Source organism: Sorex fumeus, unplaced genomic scaffold (genome assembly GCF_029834395.1).
Source record: "Sorex fumeus unplaced genomic scaffold, SorFum_2.1 ptg000007l, whole genome shotgun sequence".
NCBI classification, from domain to species: domain Eukaryota; kingdom Metazoa; phylum Chordata; class Mammalia; order Eulipotyphla; family Soricidae; genus Sorex; species Sorex fumeus.
This window is the reverse complement of record NW_026606064.1, coordinates 51,558,961-51,576,772: the sequence shown is the minus strand read 5'-3', so window position 1 is coordinate 51,576,772 and position 17,812 is coordinate 51,558,961. Positions and strand designations below refer to the sequence as shown.

At 46.7% G+C, this 17,812-nt stretch overlaps 1 protein-coding gene across 1 annotated transcript in view; it reads right to left on the bottom strand.

Annotated features, from left to right (window-relative positions):
- The window catches only part of SUSD4 (sushi domain containing 4), a 150,394-nt gene that overhangs the window by 92,045 nt on the left and 40,537 nt on the right, over positions 1-17,812 (bottom strand). The window lies entirely within an intron of this gene.

Sequence of the window (17,812 nt, the reverse complement as noted above, 5' to 3'; positions counted from 1 at the left end):
AAACTGGGGCAATTTCCTGCATGAAAAACAGTATGAGGCTTCCTTGAAAAATTAAACACAGAATGACCCTCTGATGCAACAACTCCATGTTGAGGTAGAGCTAAAGAATAGGCAAACAGACAAATGGGACTATCTTAAACTAAGAAGTTTCTGCACCTCAAATGAAACAGTGACCAAAATACAAAGACAGTCTACAGAATGGGAAAGGATATTCGCCAACTACATATCCAATAAGGTATTGATATCAAGGATATACAAAGTACTGGTTGAACTCCACAAGAAGAAAACATCCAACCCCATCAAAAAATAGGGAGATAAAATGAATAGAAACTTTCTCAAAGAAGAAAACCGAATGGCTAAAAGGCACATGAGAAAATGCTCCACATCATTAACCATCAGGGACATGCAGATCAAAACCACAATGAGATATCATTTCACACCACAGAGACTGGCCCATATCCACAAGAACAAAAGCAACCGGTGCTAGCGCGGATGTGGTGAGAAAGGGATCTTCCTTCACTGCTGATGGGAATGCCGACTGGTTCAGCCCTGTTGGAAAATAGTATGGACAATTCTCAAAAAATTAGTAATTGAGCTCCCATTTGACCCAGCAATACCACTCCTTGGAATATATCCCAGAGAGGCAAAAATGTATAGTCGAAGTGACATCTGCACTTATTTGTTCATTGCAGCACTCTTTACAATAGCCAGAATCTGGAAAAAACCTGAGTACCCGAGAACAAATGACTGGTTAAAGAAACTTTGTTACATTTACACAATGGAGTACTATGTAGCTGTTAGAAAAGACTAAGTCATGAAATTTACATATAAGTGGTATGATAAATGGAAAGTATCATACTTTCCATGATACATGGAAAGTATTATGTTAAGTGAAATGACTCAGAAAGAAAGGGATAGACATAGAAAGATTGCATTCATCTGGGGAACATAAAGTAACAAAATAGGAGACTAACACCCAATAATGGCCTAGATTAGTACCAGGAATTTTACTCCATGACTTGGAGGCCATCCACACATGTTAGGGGAAAAGGGAGCTCAGATAGAGAAGGGAGCACCAAATAAAGGGTGTAGGGAGGATCCTCGCAGGATGGGAGAAGCATGCTGAAAGTAGACTATAGACCAAACATGATTGTCACCCATTGCCTCTTTTGCAAACCACAACACCCAATAAGAGAGAGAGAGAGAGAACAAAAGGGAATGCCCTGCCACAGAGGCAGGGTGGGATGGGGGAAATGGGGGTGGGAGGGATACTGGGATCCGTGGTGGTGGGAAATGGGCACTGGTGGAGGGATGGCTATTTGATCATTGTATAATTGAAACCCAGGCACAAGAATTTGCGGGTCTACAACTGTACCTCATGATGTCTCACTAATAAAAATTAAAAAAAAAAGAATAGGCAAACAGCCAAGGGGCGGAAAGCGATCACAGCAGGTCAAGTGCTTTCCCGGCACACAGCAACCAGGGTTCAATTCCTGGGTACCACAATATGGTGTCCTGAACCCCACCAGAAGTGATCCCTGAGTGCAGAGTCGAGGTTAGTCCTGGGCACTGCTGGGCAGAGCCCCAACCTTCCCCTCAAAAAAAGTAATACACAAACTCAAAATCACCCAGACTTTTGCATGACAGAGCATTTTCTTCCATTCCCCGCCCCCAACATTCCTTATTCCAACATGCAGAAGAATCACATTCCTTCCAGTGGTCTCTGGTCCCTGCTGGCTCTGAGATTCCAGGAATTTCCATCAAGGCCACCTCCCACCATCGCTCTCCACCCCTCAGGTGTCTGGGGCACAGATACCCCTTCCCCTGAGTGGACCAACTGCCCACCCCCATCTGCCGATGCACCCTGGAGGAAAGACTGTCCCCTCACCAATGCAGGCAAGTGCATCTTTAGTCCTGAGATAAATGGCAATTCTGGAAAGGCGCTGCCAAGTCCCAGGTGGTCCTGAGCTGACCACAGAGCACCAAACAGTTCCAGCTCAGCCTCTGATGGGGCTGGGGGTAGGGTGAGCCCAGCAATCCTTCCTGCATTCCCCCAACATTCTGGGAGGTGGGATGCCTGGGGAGATGGCACAGCCACCTGAATGCGACAGCCTGCATTCCGGTCTTAGTCGGCCATCTGTCATTATGTAACCTGGAGCAAACTAGCAACAGCCCTGCCCATGCCTCCTCCCACAGCGATGGCCTCCCAGATCTCTGAGCAGATGTAGAGGTGACCTCCGAGCCCCGCCTGAACCTGGGTACCCATCCATCGAATCCCAATCCCCTGACCGAGATCCCGTCTCTCTTCTGAGTAGGTACATTTGCCTCCCTCGACATGGTGTATCTCTTGCTTCCAGCTCACTGATGCCATGAGCCTGGAGCTCACCTTGTTGCTGTTTATTTCATCAGGTATTTGTGGAACCTGCTAGCCTGGGCGCTCTGATTCATGGGGTCCTGTGTGCGCCTCAGGAAACCCAGTGAAGGTCTCAGCCACTTCTCATTGGCAGCTAACAGAACGCACAGGATTACGGATAACATTCATCCTACTGAAATCAAATTCCCGAAGATCCTGTTGTTTTGTTTATTGTTGTTGTTGTTTTGGGGAAGGGCACACCTGAGGGTGCTCAGAGCTCACTCCTGGCTCTGGACTCGGGATCACACCTGGTGGGGCTCAGAGGGCCATCGATGATGCTGGGGATAGATTCTCGGTTGGCTGAGTGCAAGGCAAAGTACCCAACCAACTGTACTGCAGCTCCAGCCCCTCAAAGATCTTTTTTAAAAGCACAGATCTGTGAAATGATAATATATGTGTTTATTAACACATCAAATAATGAGCCTGGCTGCAGGATCTAATGATTACCCTAATTTCAAAGGAGTGATGAACACAAATATGTTGCAATATGTAAACAACTGTAACTTCCGTGAGTGGCAATCTCTGGGTAGCTAATAGTGGCTTCATCAATGCCCCACCCTCCTTCTCGAGGTAAAGAAAATACTGCACTTAAGAGAGAGGCGGATATTAAGAGGTGATTATTTTTCTAGTCTAAGGCCACAGACCCCTTGAATTCTGTTAGGAAATCGATCCTTAAGAGCTCCCTGTGCTGTTCATCTATGTAACCTCATCTCCAAGTGGAAAGTTTGGTATACAGGGAAACCTTGACTTGAGGCTTTTTAAAGTTAAGGAACTTGAGACATTGTGCCAAGTGCCACCTAAGAGGCTAGGTGCTTAGGCTCTGGAGGCTTAAATACTAAAAATTGTGATACAAGATAGAGCCCGGGGCAAACCCATGTGGATGTGACTGAATCATAGTGGCAGGGTGTCTGAGTGCATGTGTGAACGCATGCATGCACGCACGTGTGTGTGTGTGTGTGTGTGTGCAGCTGGGGGGAGCAGATGCTGCATTTATCAAATTATTTTGAAATGATAGGTTATGAATCACTCTCCTTGACTAGAGGAAGCTTTCTGGACACAGACCATGTTTTATTTATGTTTGTGCGAGAGGAGCGGTATTTTGAACATATTAAACTGATGTATTTTTCATTCCCTTATAATCATGTTGCCTGCAGCAGCTCTCATGATTACAGCTAAGCCTTTCCCCAGAGATGGGCAAGCGCAGTGTCCAGGCAGGGCTAGGGAGGGAAAGAGAGCATGCAGAGGAGTGGGGAGTCCTTCCACCTTAGTGTGGGTGCTGGGGCAGGCGGGGAGGGGCTAGGACAGTACCAGATTCTCTCCTCTCCCTGGTGGACCAGCAGCAAGAGGATGGATAAGGGAGCTAGGAGGAGAAGGGAAGGTGGAAAGAAGACACAGTCACAGCCAAGAGAACTTATTTCCTGTGTTACTTTGAGATGCTGGGTCAAGCCACGAGGCAGTTCCCTCGGTATCAAAAGAAATCACAACATAGGAGAAATGATAGGGGCCAGCAAGGAGCCCGGGGGTCCACCAGCTTCCATGGGAATGAAGGGAACCCCTGGGGCAAGCCAGGCAAGGAGCTGAAACCTGAGGGGCAGCTGGGAAATCACGGGCTCACTGTGGCCAGGCCGCCTAGCTCAACTGTGGGGCAGACCCCACAGGCCAGAGTCAGGATGAACAGTATGGCCAATGCCCAAAGGACAATGAGTCAGTGTGCAAATGACCAGGGACTGCAAGGTTGTCAGTGACATCTATCAAACCCACGTCCTGGGTGCCAGCAGGATGTACGGCAGACAGGAGTAAGGCATCGGGGGAGAGAGTTCAAAGGCAGCCTGCCGGGGGAGGGGAGCGGCAATGAGGCCTCCCTACATGGTCCCCCGAGAGCAGCCTGGTTTCTATGTATGAGGAATGAGGCAAAGGGCATGCCGTCTAGCATGGCCTCTGCGGGCTGCTGTGGCTGTTCTCATCTTCAGGGATTTTAGCTGTAAGCAGATACTTCACACCCAAGGTCAATGCCTGGCACAGGTGTGGGCGCTTTCTCACATGTCTCTAGAACACCCTCCCCCCCCACATGATGTATCCTCGGCCTTCACTTTGCCCGGGGGGGAGCAATGGAGGTGTTCAGAAAATTGATCTTGCCAGGCAGACAAGAGAAAAAACAGGCTGTGGCCCTGTGGCTTGGCACCAGTACCCTTTCTCTCCCATCTTCCCAAAAAGGCCTGAAAAAAGCCTACCCATGGCTGCGGGTGTCAGAGATTTATAATAAAAAAAAACCAATGGAAAACTAGAATTCCTATTGGATTCTATCATTAGATTGACTCTAGCCCTAAGAGAAAATTCAAGATGAGAAACAACCCAGGAGATTAATTCTGGGAGTCAGGCCACCTCGCCAAACTGTAAGGAAAGGCAAGTCACAATCTGTTCCCTGTCACACCTAGCCTGCTGCACACCATGTCCATGCCATCCTCCCATCTTACTAACTCACCTCAGAGAACAAGAAAGAAGACATTCTCTGAAGCTGAAAAGCTTCTCAAGTGAGGGATGTTCCTAGCTCCCACTGACCATGACTCCTCTAACTCGAAGGAAGTGAGTACTGTTGGTCCATGGGGAGCCTTAGCGCATGTAGGAAAGCAGACGGGAGAGAAACAGTAAAGAATCTCAGAACCAAGCAGCTCGCTGCAGATATGCCCCTGGAATTTGCAACAGGCCACTTTCACCGGGCTACTCCAGATGAGAGTAGGTGCTGTCCCTCCGCCTGCACCCTAGGAATCCCGATGGCTGCCATCTTCCAGAACTCAATGAGAAGCCCAAGCTCCATTATGTGGGAGTAGTAACGGCAAATGCCAAGCCTCACGGAATGGGGGAGGAGCTGGTCCCTCTCATCCCCCCTGCCCGATGGGACCCTGAGATGATGCCCATGAGCTCAACCAGCTACTATTTAAGCTCCTTTTAAAGTTTGCGTCTCTGGCCATGATCCAAAGACACACAAAAGAATCTCGGAACCAAGCAGCTCGCTGCAGAGATCTCTCTAGACTCTACTTATTAAAATTTTAGAATTCCAGGAGCACGTGGTCGCAAGAGCGGCTGCACAACATCATATGCTATTTATAACAAGCAATGCAAAATAAATTGTCTACCACTGCCTTTTTTGGCAGGTTTGAGTGGTGGCGGGAAAATTCCAAATAATAATGGTGGGACTGGTATTGAAACATTGAATGCAATCAAAGTAGAGAGAGTATTTTGGAAACTGTCTGCCACAAAGACATGGGAAGGGTTGGGATGGGGGTAGATACTGGGGATTTTGGCTGTAGAAAAATGTGCACTGGTGAAGGGATGGGTGTTTGATCATAGTATAACTGAAACTCAAACATGAAAGTTTTGTAACTGTATCTCACGATGATTCGATAACAAAAAAAAGGGGGGGGGAAGTAGACAGGTGCCGGTCAGGGCCCAGAGGTGCCCTGTCCTCACTGTGCACCCATGGGGCCAGGGCTACCTGCACCAGCTCCTCCTAGAGTGCTGTCTCTAGCCTCCCAGACTCAGTGAGACGTGGCGTGTGCATGTGAAGCCTCCTTGGGCAAAGCCTTTGCTGATTTCCAAAGGGCCTGGTGCTGGGGAGGCATCTCCTGGAGGGCTCAGTCCTTGGCCTCTGGTGCTCAGGGTTCATACTGAGAGGGGAGAGCTCTCTCTGTAGCTGCCTCCTGTCCTCAAAGGCAGCCTTTGCCTCCCTAGAGACTAAGGGCACAGAACACCAGGGGAGGAAGGTCATGGGTGGCGAGTAATTAGTGTTAGCTGTTTCTTAAACAGCACTGTCACTTTTCACCTCAGCGACTGAATATGATCATCACAGTGTGAAAATGTCTGGATCGGCCTGTTGTTAGAACGCCTTCCCTTTGTCTGACTCATCCTGTCTTACCAAGCACTTCCAAGGATAGAGCCTCACTTACTTCACCCCCCTCCTCTGAGGGATATGCTAAGATGCTGACTCCTTTACATGCTCACAGCAGGTGGCAAAACCACGACTAAAACGTGGTCACTACAGGGCATGGCTGTCCCTGAACTCTAAATGGCAAGTTCACTTATTTCCCCTTTGGAAAATTCCAGATTCCTCTGGTGAGACCTCTCAGGGGTTCTTCTCTGATTAAAATGTACCCCAGTGTTTGCTTTATTGACCCAATGGCCAACACTATTCAGATGAGTGTACCTGTCTGGAAAAAAGGAGCTCAGAGGGATGTGTTGGCCTTTATTTTCACCAGCCTTGTCCCAAGCCCTCATTATGCACCCGCATCTGGACTTTAGAAGTACCTGTAACATTCGTGGGATGGAGCCTGCTTGAGCCAGTCAATGCTAGCAAGGTCCAAGCATCTTGAGTCGAACCTCTGGGGCAGTGCCCACTGCCTTGGCCCCTCAGAATCCATCAGGGTCTCTGCCATGCAGGGTGCAACCCAGCTCCATCGTACAGGAGAGCCCTGGCTGTGAAGATATCTGCCCTCATCATAGCTCCACAGACTTATGCTCTGTGCATTAGTCTGACGATGGCCATCTGTATGATACTCCATCCATCAGGCTTCCACATCCATCTGCCACTGGACAGAGCCAGGGAAGAAAACGCCAGCCACTATATTCAGGTCTAACCATTGACCTCTAACATACAAGGTGCCTCCCTAATCTCTACTCTTCCTTGCCAGCTTGCTGCTCTTGGAGAGAGAGATGCATGTCATACAGCAATCTTATCAGTGGGTAAAGAGAAGAGTAAGAAAGGGGGTTTAAATAAGTTTCCCATTTGCAACCAAGGAGAAGGCTGAAATATGCGCAGATAAAATTCAGGAATTAAAGATGGCCTCTATCTGCCTCCAAAGTATCCTATTCCTGATCAACTAATAAACAAGAAGACCTGTGTGTTGCCTGATTGAATCCTTTAGAAGCTCATCCCTCACATCCAAAACAACTTTTTCTGAAATGGGTCTTCCTTCCATACCACATGGTCAAAAGCACTTCTTTTTTTTTACTTTTCATTTTTTAATTTTATTTATTTTTTAAATTTTTATTAGTGAAACACCATGAGGTATAGTTGTAGACGTACAAAATTTTGTGCTTGGGTTTCAGTTATACAATGATTGAGTACCCATCCCTCCACCAGTGCCCATTCTCCACCTCTAATGTTCCCAGTATCCCTCCCATTCCCCATCCCCCCATCCCACGCCACCCCTGTGGCAGGGCATCCCCTTTTGTTTTCTCTCTCCTTTTGGGTGCTGTGGTTTGCAAAAGAGGCACTGAGTAGCAATCATGTTCCGTCTATAGTCTACTTTCAGCATGCATCTCTCATCCTGGGAGGATCCTTTATTTGGAGCTCCCTTCTCTATCTGAGCTGCCTTTTCCCCTAGCATGTGTGGCTAGCCTCCAAGCCATGGAGTGAACCTCCTGGTACTTCTCTTGGCTATTCTTGGGAGTTAGTCTCCTATTTTGTTACTTTATATTCCCCAGATGAATGCAATCTTTCTACGTCTGTCCCTCTCTTTCTTATTCATTTCACTTAGTATGATACTTCCCGTGTAGTACCACTTGTATGTAAATTTCAAGAATTCATCTTTTCTAACGGCTGCATAGTACTCTATTGTGTAGATGTACCAAAGTTTCTTCAACCAGTCATCTGTTCTCGGACACTCGGGTTTTTCCCAGATTTTGGCTATTGAATAGTGCAGCAATGAATATAGAAGTGCAAATGTCATTTCGACTGTACTTTTTTGCCTCTCTGGGATATATTCCCAGGAGTGGTATTGCTGGGTCAAATAAGAGCTCAATTTCTAATTTTTTGAGAATCATCCATACTGTTTTCCAAAAGGGCTGAACCAGTTGGCGTTCCCACCAGTTGATTTTGGATGTGGGCCAGTCTCTGTGGTGTGAGATGATATATCATTGTTGTTTTGATCTGCATCTCCCTGATGATTAGTGATGTAGAGCATTTTCTCATGTCCTTTTAGCCATTAGGATTTCTTCTTTGGAAAAGTTTCTGTTCATTTCATCACCCCATTTTGTGATGGGGTTAGGTGTTTTCTTCTTGTAGAGTTCAACCAGAAAGAACTTCTTTCTAAGGTTCTAACTGCTCCTACTAGTGTGTAAACTCAAAAAAGACAGTAGCAGCTCAATCTCTGCCCGCGTTCGGTAGTCTCAGGCCATTTTCCCCACCCCGGGGAGGTTGATGGTGATGGGTAGGTAAAGGAAGGAAACGAAGGCCAAGCTGGTTGGTCTTAGTTGCACTTTATTCCAGTCCTCTCTACATTCACTCCTGTCTCTCTCCTCTGCCTCCCCTGCTCATTCTTATAGTCTCATTATATGCCCCAGCATGAGGGATTGGTGCTTACACATCGGTGTGGTCACAATCAATAGAGGTAAAGTTCTTTCCCTTGGGGAAGGCCACTTCTAGGACAGATTCTCATTAGAAGGTTGATCCACCCTAGAGTGGAATCCCCTGGGTGTGTTTCTCCTCTCCTTGTCCAACAAACATATAAGCATACATAATATAAATCATTTTGTATGGATACAGTAAGAAATACTTAAGCTTATAAAATTGCTCTCCTAGGGCCATCTCGATCTCAGACTACAGTGCTCAGGACAGACAGTCTTTCCTATCCCTAGCAGGGTCCTAGTCTTGTCGTTACTTTTGGATCATGACAGCATTTGTCTATGGTCAAACTCTTAACTTATAGTTAAGAATCGTGCACTTTGGCCTGGCCCAATTTGATGCCAGGGTGGCTCACAGCTTGCCCTGGGTCCGTTCAGTCCCTTGTTGGGACCCTGCTTTTGGGGTGTTAGGAACCAAGGGCAACTGAGGCTTAAGTTGAGAAAGCAGATGTCTGGGAGTGAATAATATTCAAAGCCAACTAAATCTTACATTACAAAGCATAATATTAATGATCTTCCTGTATCTATACAAAAAGGACATTGCATTAAAGTAAACTATTCAAAAGACATAAGGAGAGGAGAAAGGCAATATTAACTTACAATACAATTTCAGTGTTCTAGAAGGATCTGACCTTACAAATTAACAGATTCTGATTAGGGGAAAAGCTGATTAACTGGTTGGGGAAAAGAGCATAGAGAAGAGTTTACAGATAAACACAATGGAATGGAAGTGCCTCAGGAGCACTTTAATAAACCTGAGCTTATGCAAGGGAAAAAGGACAAAGCAATGTTAACCTACATACGAGTACTGATCTTCCCCCACCACTTCATCTCTAAGTCCCTTTGGTTGCTCTTCCCATTTTACAAGCATTTGTGCTCTATACTCTCACCTCTTACTTGAAGCTCCTGAAAGTCACAGCCTGATTTTATTTTATATTTCTAAAATTCTTACCATTGATGTTTCACACATACAAAGCTCAGTGGAAGCTAATTTAGTGAATACACTAATGGAGAGACGGCAGATGGCAAGATGGATCGGTGGATGCATGACTGGGTGGGTGTATGGATGGATAGGTGAGTAGTAGATGAACACAAGGAAGGTGGGGGGCAAATGAATGCATGGGCTATAGGATGGCTAGAAAACAAGATGTCTTGGTGGATGATTGAATGGATGGTGGATGGACATATGGACATAGGGTAGGTAAGTGGGTGGGTAAATGAATGGATGGGCAGGGACAGGTGGATGGCATGGTGGATGGCTCGATGAATGGGTAGATAAATGGACCCATGGTAGGTGGATAAAGAGGTGGCAGGGTGGGTTTCATGGATGAACAGATGATTGATGGATGAGTGGCAGGGCAGATAAATGGATAATGGACAGAGAAGAGAAAGGGAGAGTCTTCTTTTGGTCATGCTACAAGGGATAGATTCCCTTTGTATAGACTACTACAACTTTCTCTGTATTTCTTTGAAAAAACAACTCATATTCATACTCATTATCACCCTCATTTGATTCCAGAGCACATTTTCATTTGGGGGAGGTTTTGCATTTCTCTACTGCCACCGCTAAATTAAAAACACACTAGCATACCGTAGCAAGGGAAATCCATAAAAGGGCCACAACTTGAAGGGCTAGGTTTCTAAACCACAACCCACACATCCCCAATCTCACTTCATATTTAAGAATAAAAGTTTTCTACTTGGAAAATTCCCCAGGCCTCCCTTCTCTCACCTGCTTAATATGCCTTCCAAGTTCTCCTGAAATATCATTATTCTCTCCTAAGACTCTCATTGCCTATCTTCGTCAAATTTTAAGTCTGAAACAAGGAGATTCGGAAAACAACAAAGGAGAAAATAAAGTCCACGCAAAGAAAAATAAAATAGGTTAGTTGACAGCAAAAGGAATATGCGCCAATAACAATGCCATTTGTCTTAGTTACTGCTTTTAACTTTCTCTCTCTCCTGGCGTTAATAGAAATAAAACTGCATGTCTCCAGCCTCATGCAGCTAATGTACAGTCAGCACCCCAGGCAAGGGGAGGCTCAGAGTTCAAGTACAGTGGAGACAAATTCAAGTAAACAGATTGTAGACACAATTGATTGCAGTCTTTAGTCTCATGGTACCAGTTACCATCGCTGGTGGGTTTTGTGTAAAAATAGGAAGTCCTATGGTGAAACAGCCCTGCGTAATCAGCTAGAGCCTCCTCATGGAAGAAGAACATGCCCATCAGAACTGCAAGCTGTAAGGACGGAAGAGAGAGCCATGAAGTGGGGAAGGGTTGCTAAACATTGACTTGGAAACTTGGGTTTCCATAAAGTGACTGCACCCACATTCTGCTTCTGCAGCATTCCTCTACCCCACCAACACCACTGTGACCATCTCCTGCTATGAGTATCCCACTGTGTAGCTGCTTTTAAGGAAGGGGGGGGCAGGAAATTCTCAGGATAACCCCATACTCCAATTGAGCTCTGCAATGAAGTCATTCAAAGGTCACCTTCTGAATGCGTGTATTTATACTTCAGCATCACACCCATATAACTCTCGCTGATGACACTGGTGACTCTAAGAGCTCAGAATGGTGACAACTGCCGATAATTCAAAGAGTAAGAATAACAGTAGCTTTGTCTTGATTGGGCAGCACTTGGAGATCCCAGAGGGCTGCCTTTGCGTTTCAGCATCACAGAGACTTGCTCTTTAGCACGTAACCTACGTCTAGACTATGGAGGGCCCCAATGCAAGCATCCCCATTTTCTTTGTTCTACTTCCAGGCCAGCTCTGAAATTCCATGTGCCAAGAAGCCTCGGTCATTTCCAGCAATAATACAGCTGAACTCTGTGTCCTCACATGGTGGGGACTGAGCGAGACTCAAAGGGTCTCCGAAAAGCAAATGCAAGGTGGATCCAGAGAAGTCCAGCCAGTTCACACCGCCAAATGAAAAACCCATGGTTTATTTTCAGACTTGGATGCTATCTGCTCAAGGTGCAAAATGAGGTTCTTGGAGCCGGAGACGCTTCAGCAGCAATTTGCTGGGCTAACTCACACAATACACAGGCCTCAGTGCACATGATTTGGTGCTTTTTAGATCTGGGCTGGAAAGACTCCAACCAAATTGTCTGCTCTTCTAAGTAGGGTTCTGGGAGAGAAGCTGGGGTGGGCTGGGGAAATGATGAGGGCCATGCAACCCTGGCTGGAGGTGCCCACCTAGAGATGCCCCAAACAACCTCAATGGGTGTTTTTGCCCTGCTTTTACCCACAGACACCACTGAAGGGTGGTGAAAAAAATGACCACTTGGGACCTCAAACAATCACAGAAATCAAACAATCACTGGACCGTGGCTCCCAGAAAGAGCAGCAAAGGAATCCTTCATAGATCCTGGGGGCACTTACTCCCATTTTAATTGTCCAGTCCTGCATCTTGCTGACTTCTGGCCTCCACTTGGCTTCATGAAGACCTCACTCAGGGGCCCTACAGAGTGTCCTGATCTCATATAATAGAATGGATTCCCAGGGAAAGACTCTAGGATAGAATTGGTTACACCCACCCTCTTGGTCAAATGCCAATTACTAAGTGACACAGTAGACCGGGGGGGGGGGGTGTATGTTGAGGATGTGCTCTGTAACAATAAAGTACAAAAGAGGCACTTTATGAAATATTTGGAGGTTGCTCATAGGAAGCATGGCTAAGCTATCACTCAGCAACTTGTTTTATATGGGACCACAGACACACATATCCACAGAAAGTATTACAGTATAAACAATATATCTATAGTCAAACATAGTATCTGAATTCCAACAAGCATCAGAGGGATTCAATTATTTCAGAGAGCTATCTTGTAGAAGTGGGGTATTTGCTGCAGCTTGTATCTACGACATTTCTGAGGCACTAGCATTACCTAAAGCTTGTTTTCTGAGTTCACAGCACAGAGATATATAAAGTTCTGTGGGATCTGTCCATTTCAATGCAAGGTTGTTAGTTATTTTAAGGTGGTAATTTGGAATCAAGACTTTAAGGTTCACAGGCACATGGATTTATTCTGCAATTCTCAATTATTGGAAGTTGTTGTGGGTATGGGGTCGCCACAGACAAGTCTTACCTCCTGAGACACCAAGAAAATAGAACTCAGGGGTTAAAACTCCTCCTGTGTTGGGCTGGATGGAGAGACAGCACAGGAATTAAGGCACTTGCCTTGTATAAGGCTTAACACGCATTTGGTCCCTAGCATTACATATGGTCCCCTAAGGACTAGAAGGTGTAAATAAATAACTCTCCAGCACCCTTAACTCAAGAAGTGACCACAGTATTTGCTCCATCATAATCAGGGTGAAAGAGATGGGAAAGACACATGAAAGGCATATCTCAGGAAAAGTGAACTGCAAGCCTGAAGAACAAGTTTGGATGGGGTCCAAATTCCAAATTGCAGTGTCCTTGTTCAAATTCAGAGGGGTATTAGAAGGACAGCTCCAGGGAGTCAACAATGGGAGTGATAAATTACTGGTTGCATTAAACCATGCAGAAAAGAGTACCAAGATTTAGAGTTCTTTGGAAACTTAGGGAAGAATGAGTGACCAACCAACAGAAAATATTGTAACAAATACTGCAAATAAATAAAATCCAAAGGTTTTCCTTTTAAAAATAAATGGGAGACCATAAAGATTGTTTTGCCGATGCAAATGCTTCTTAAGTTTACTTTTGACTCAGTGGTGACCAGTATTCATAAGGTCTCCAGAATATAAACTGCCCAAGGATTTAAACAAAAACCAGGAGACAACTAGTTTGAGATAAAGATGCAAATTAAGAGATGAAGAAGAACTGCCAGTACTGGGGAGGACTGGGGCAGGAAATAGTCATGATATTATTGTCTGCATTAAGAGCTCAAAAGGTAGGGCCACAGAGTTAGTACAAGAGGTTTTTTTTTCTCTTTTTAAAAAAAATTTTTTTAAATGAATCACCATGAGGTACAGTTACAGACTTACAAATTTTTGTGCTTATGTTTCAGTCATACAACGACTGAGTACCCATTCCTACACCAGTGCCCATTCTCCACCACAATGTTCCCAGTTTCCCTCCCACCCTCACTCCCACCCCACCCCCACCTCTGTGGCACATGCATTCCCTTTTCCTACCCCCTTTAGGGTGTTGTGGTCTGCAATGTAGGTACTAAGTGGCCATCATGTTCGGTCTATGTCTACTTTCAGCGCACATCTCCCATCCCGTGCGGGTCCTCCAAGCATCCTTTACTTGGTTGTCCCTTCTCTATCTGAGCTGCCTTTCCCCCCAGAAAGTGAGGCCAGCTTCCAAGCCGTGGAGCAATCTTTCTGGTTTATCTCTACTATCCTTGGGTGTTAGTCTCTTGTTAGTACAAGAGTTATGGCACTTGTCTTGCAAGCAGCCAACTCTAGTTCAATCACCAACACTACAGATGGGTCCCGAACACTGCCCGGAGTGACCCTGGAGGACAGAGCCAGTAGTATGCCTGGAGCACAGTTGGGTGTGCCCCCCCATCCTGGAAGAAAGCTCAAGAGGCTTAATTCCTAGTATCGGAGATTGATAAATATAAACAATAGTGTAGGCAACTTTTGAGAAACACTAGGGGGTCCCCATAACCAGTGAGAGGACCTTTAAGCAGAGCCCACGGGACCAGGAAGAGCAAGCCAGACTCACAGATCCTGTGTGCACCAGAATATATGCCCATGATTACCCAACAGGTTAAATTCTATTTGATGGTCTATAGTATGAATATGCTTCTCCTTTTTTTCAATGTAACAACATCTCCGGGATTGTAACTGAGAGCTTTTAGCTAAATGTTTTGCTAGAAACAGTTTTAGAAGAAAGATACTTTCAGCTACTAAAGGTAAACATGCTTTCAAGAAGGGAGAAGTTGGATTCTGCTCAGTCCATTACCTGTAGATTAGAATCATCAGTAATAAGCACAGGGTGCCTGGATGCCACTGCTACCACTAAAGTGGTTCTATTAAAAAATAAAAAATGAGTTGGCTTGCATTCCTATTGAGTTTCAGCTATAATTTTCTCACCCAGAAGAGAACAATGTGATGGGCACAGCTGGAAAAGGACATTAATAATGGTGATAGCCACTCCTAGCATTTTTAAAAAAAAGTATATAACCTTTCACTTAGTACTTTCATGTGTATTATCCCACGAAGCTTTTTAATAGACTCATGTATGTGAATGTAGAGGTAGAGTGAGATATATAAATAGAGATGGAGATGCCAATGGACATAAGATAGACAAAGAGTTAGAGAGATAGAAACAGAGACAGAGATGAAGACAGAGAGAGGTAGCATCAACTGTGAAAACGTGGCACAGCTAATGCTCCAATGAGCTTGCACCCTGGCTCTTCTGACTCCAAATCTCATACTGTTTCTACCTCATCAAACCCTTAGCACCATAGCCTGCACTCTGGAGCTGTCCCCAAGAGCATTTGGGAAAGAGATGCTTTCTCTTGCTTGAGACGCAACCCCACGTGCATGCTGCAGAAACTGGTCCCCCACGTGCAGAAGAGTTTGCAGCCTGGGGAGCTTGCCACAAGAAGGGGAAAACCATCCACCTGGCCTCCCTGTCCACGTTTTATTCACACAGTGGCCACTGTACTAGTACGCATCCTCAGCAACCCGCGCATCGTTGAACAGTAGGCCATAACTCATACGTACACATGATGAAGAAACAGGTTCACAGTCCGCCTTCCAGGGACACTGCCCACTCTATAAGGGTTGGGCTTGCTCTGTGGGTCACAGGGTTCCCTCGGTGCTCAAATGTTACTAGGACATACGAAAGCACAGTGCCCCTTCCAGCGCCTTCCCACACACTGGAGTGATGCAACCTCCCAGCTCTAACTTTAGCTTGAGGTGTGAGGGACAAACACCAGGATCTGAGTAATGAGCCACTGAAAATGGGGGTGAGAGGGGAGGGAGGCTCTTGCTCCAGTGGGTGTGAATAGCAGGTCCTCAGCGCAACCTGCACCATCTGCTCACAGACACCAACGAGGGCACAACCACATGCTCCCAGGGCCTCGCTCCATCCTTCTTGAGGATGCAAATTCCAATAGTCCTGCTTCCCCGCTGCCCAGCTTGTGCCTTCAGTGGCCTCGGTCTCACTGTTACCTGCTGCAGGATCTGTTTATAGTCCTCAGTGCTGCTCTGAGACTCAAGAGGCGGGCCCATTGTTTTCAGCATAAACAGAGGCAAAAACAAGAGGCTTAGAGTGAGAAAATGAGGTCAGAGCCTGGAAAAAATCCTGTCAGAGGGAAACTGTTGAGAGCCAGCCTGATGCTGGGCTGAGCCTCCGTCAACTGTAGGACTAATCTTTCTACCCCGGCAGAATTATGATTCTTCTCCTTAAAACACGTGAATGGAAACAGTCCACAGAACCAACAAACACACACACACACACGCATGCACACACAAACACACACACACACACACACACACACACACACACACACACACACACAGAGCCCAGGCGTGAGCATGCAGGACTCCTTGTTTGAATGTGCAATGTATTGAGAAGACCTAGCTCAGGTCCAGTTACTCTTGATACTCACATATTCCTTGTCCAAAGACAGGAGATTCAAATTGAATATTGCTGGAGAAAGACAGCACACAAAGTAGGGAGTCCAGAGGACTGAAGGTTGTTTTCAGAAGAATAGGCAGATCCTCTGCTTTGCAATCAGAACCTCCCCCCAATAGCCTCCCCCCACCCAAAAAAAAAAAAGCAGCAGATATTGTGCAGGGGCCCCTCAGTCACTGAACACAGTTTGGGTGATGAAGTAGCCATGGAGACCCAAGGAAAAAAGTTGCACTAGTCACTACTTCCGCTGCAGTTCCTGCTTCCAGGGCTGCAGTTCCTTCTTCCACTGCTGAGGTTCCTACTTCTACTGGGCCAAGAAAACCTACAAGCAACTGTGTGTTTCCAAACAATTCAGCCAGCGGTAAGGAGGGTGTACTGACAGGAGTCCTGCTGGAGGCAGAGAACTCAAAGCAAACTTATGCATAAGTCTGGGAACAACAGTTAGAAGAGCCGGGGCAGGAGTAGAGACACTTAGGAACAACAGCCTGGACATGGAGATGCCTGGTGTGCCAGGCCCCTGGTTAGGAGGAGCAAACAGGGGCCTAGGGGCCTTCCAGTAGCAACATGACTGCTAGAATCCCACTGTAGGGGACTACCACGTACGGGCCCAGTGGGCCGCTGTCACGGTCCTCAGCCTCAGGGAGGGTGTGTGGCATGTGAGTGGGAGAAAGGCACCAACTGAACTCAGCAAGGCAGAAGAGCATGGGACAGTGTCTGTGTCAGGAGACAAGGAAACCAGGTGGAGCTCAGGGGAGCTGGAGCACGAGGTCCACCTGTAGACACTCTGGGTGGCACAGTGGGTTGGGGGAGAGTGAGCCCCAGAGGACAGAGACTGGGCAGGGCGGTCTTCTCCAGGACTGCCACGGGTGAAGGGGAGTGAGCATGCGCTCAGGACGGGCTGGAAGAAGAGAGGGGAGATGCTGGGTCTGTCTGTGGGAAGGATCCTGGTGAGCCAGGCCTGGGGTGGGGGCGGGGGACACTCCGAGGCAGCCCTTCATAGTTTCCACCAACAGGGCTCCCGTCCATCATCTGTGGCATCTTCCTCTGGTCAGTTTCTCTCCGGATTTAATTTCAGTGCTGCTGCTGGGGCTGGAGCGATAGCACAGTGGTAGGGCGTTTGCCTTACAAGCAGCCAACATGGTCGACCCGAGTTCGATTCCTCCACCCCTCTCGGAGAGCCTGGCAAGCTACGGAGAGTATCTTGCCCGCACGGCAGAACCTGGCAAGCTACCCGTGATGTATTCGATATGCCAAACACAGTAACAACGAGTCTCATGATGGAGACATTACTGAGCCCACTTGAGCAAATCGATGAACAACGGGAGGACCGTGACCGTGACCGCTGTGGGGAACCTTCCTTCTGAGGCATCAGGAGCTGGTGGGCGCATTGGGAGGCAGAGGGAGGTACAAGGGCA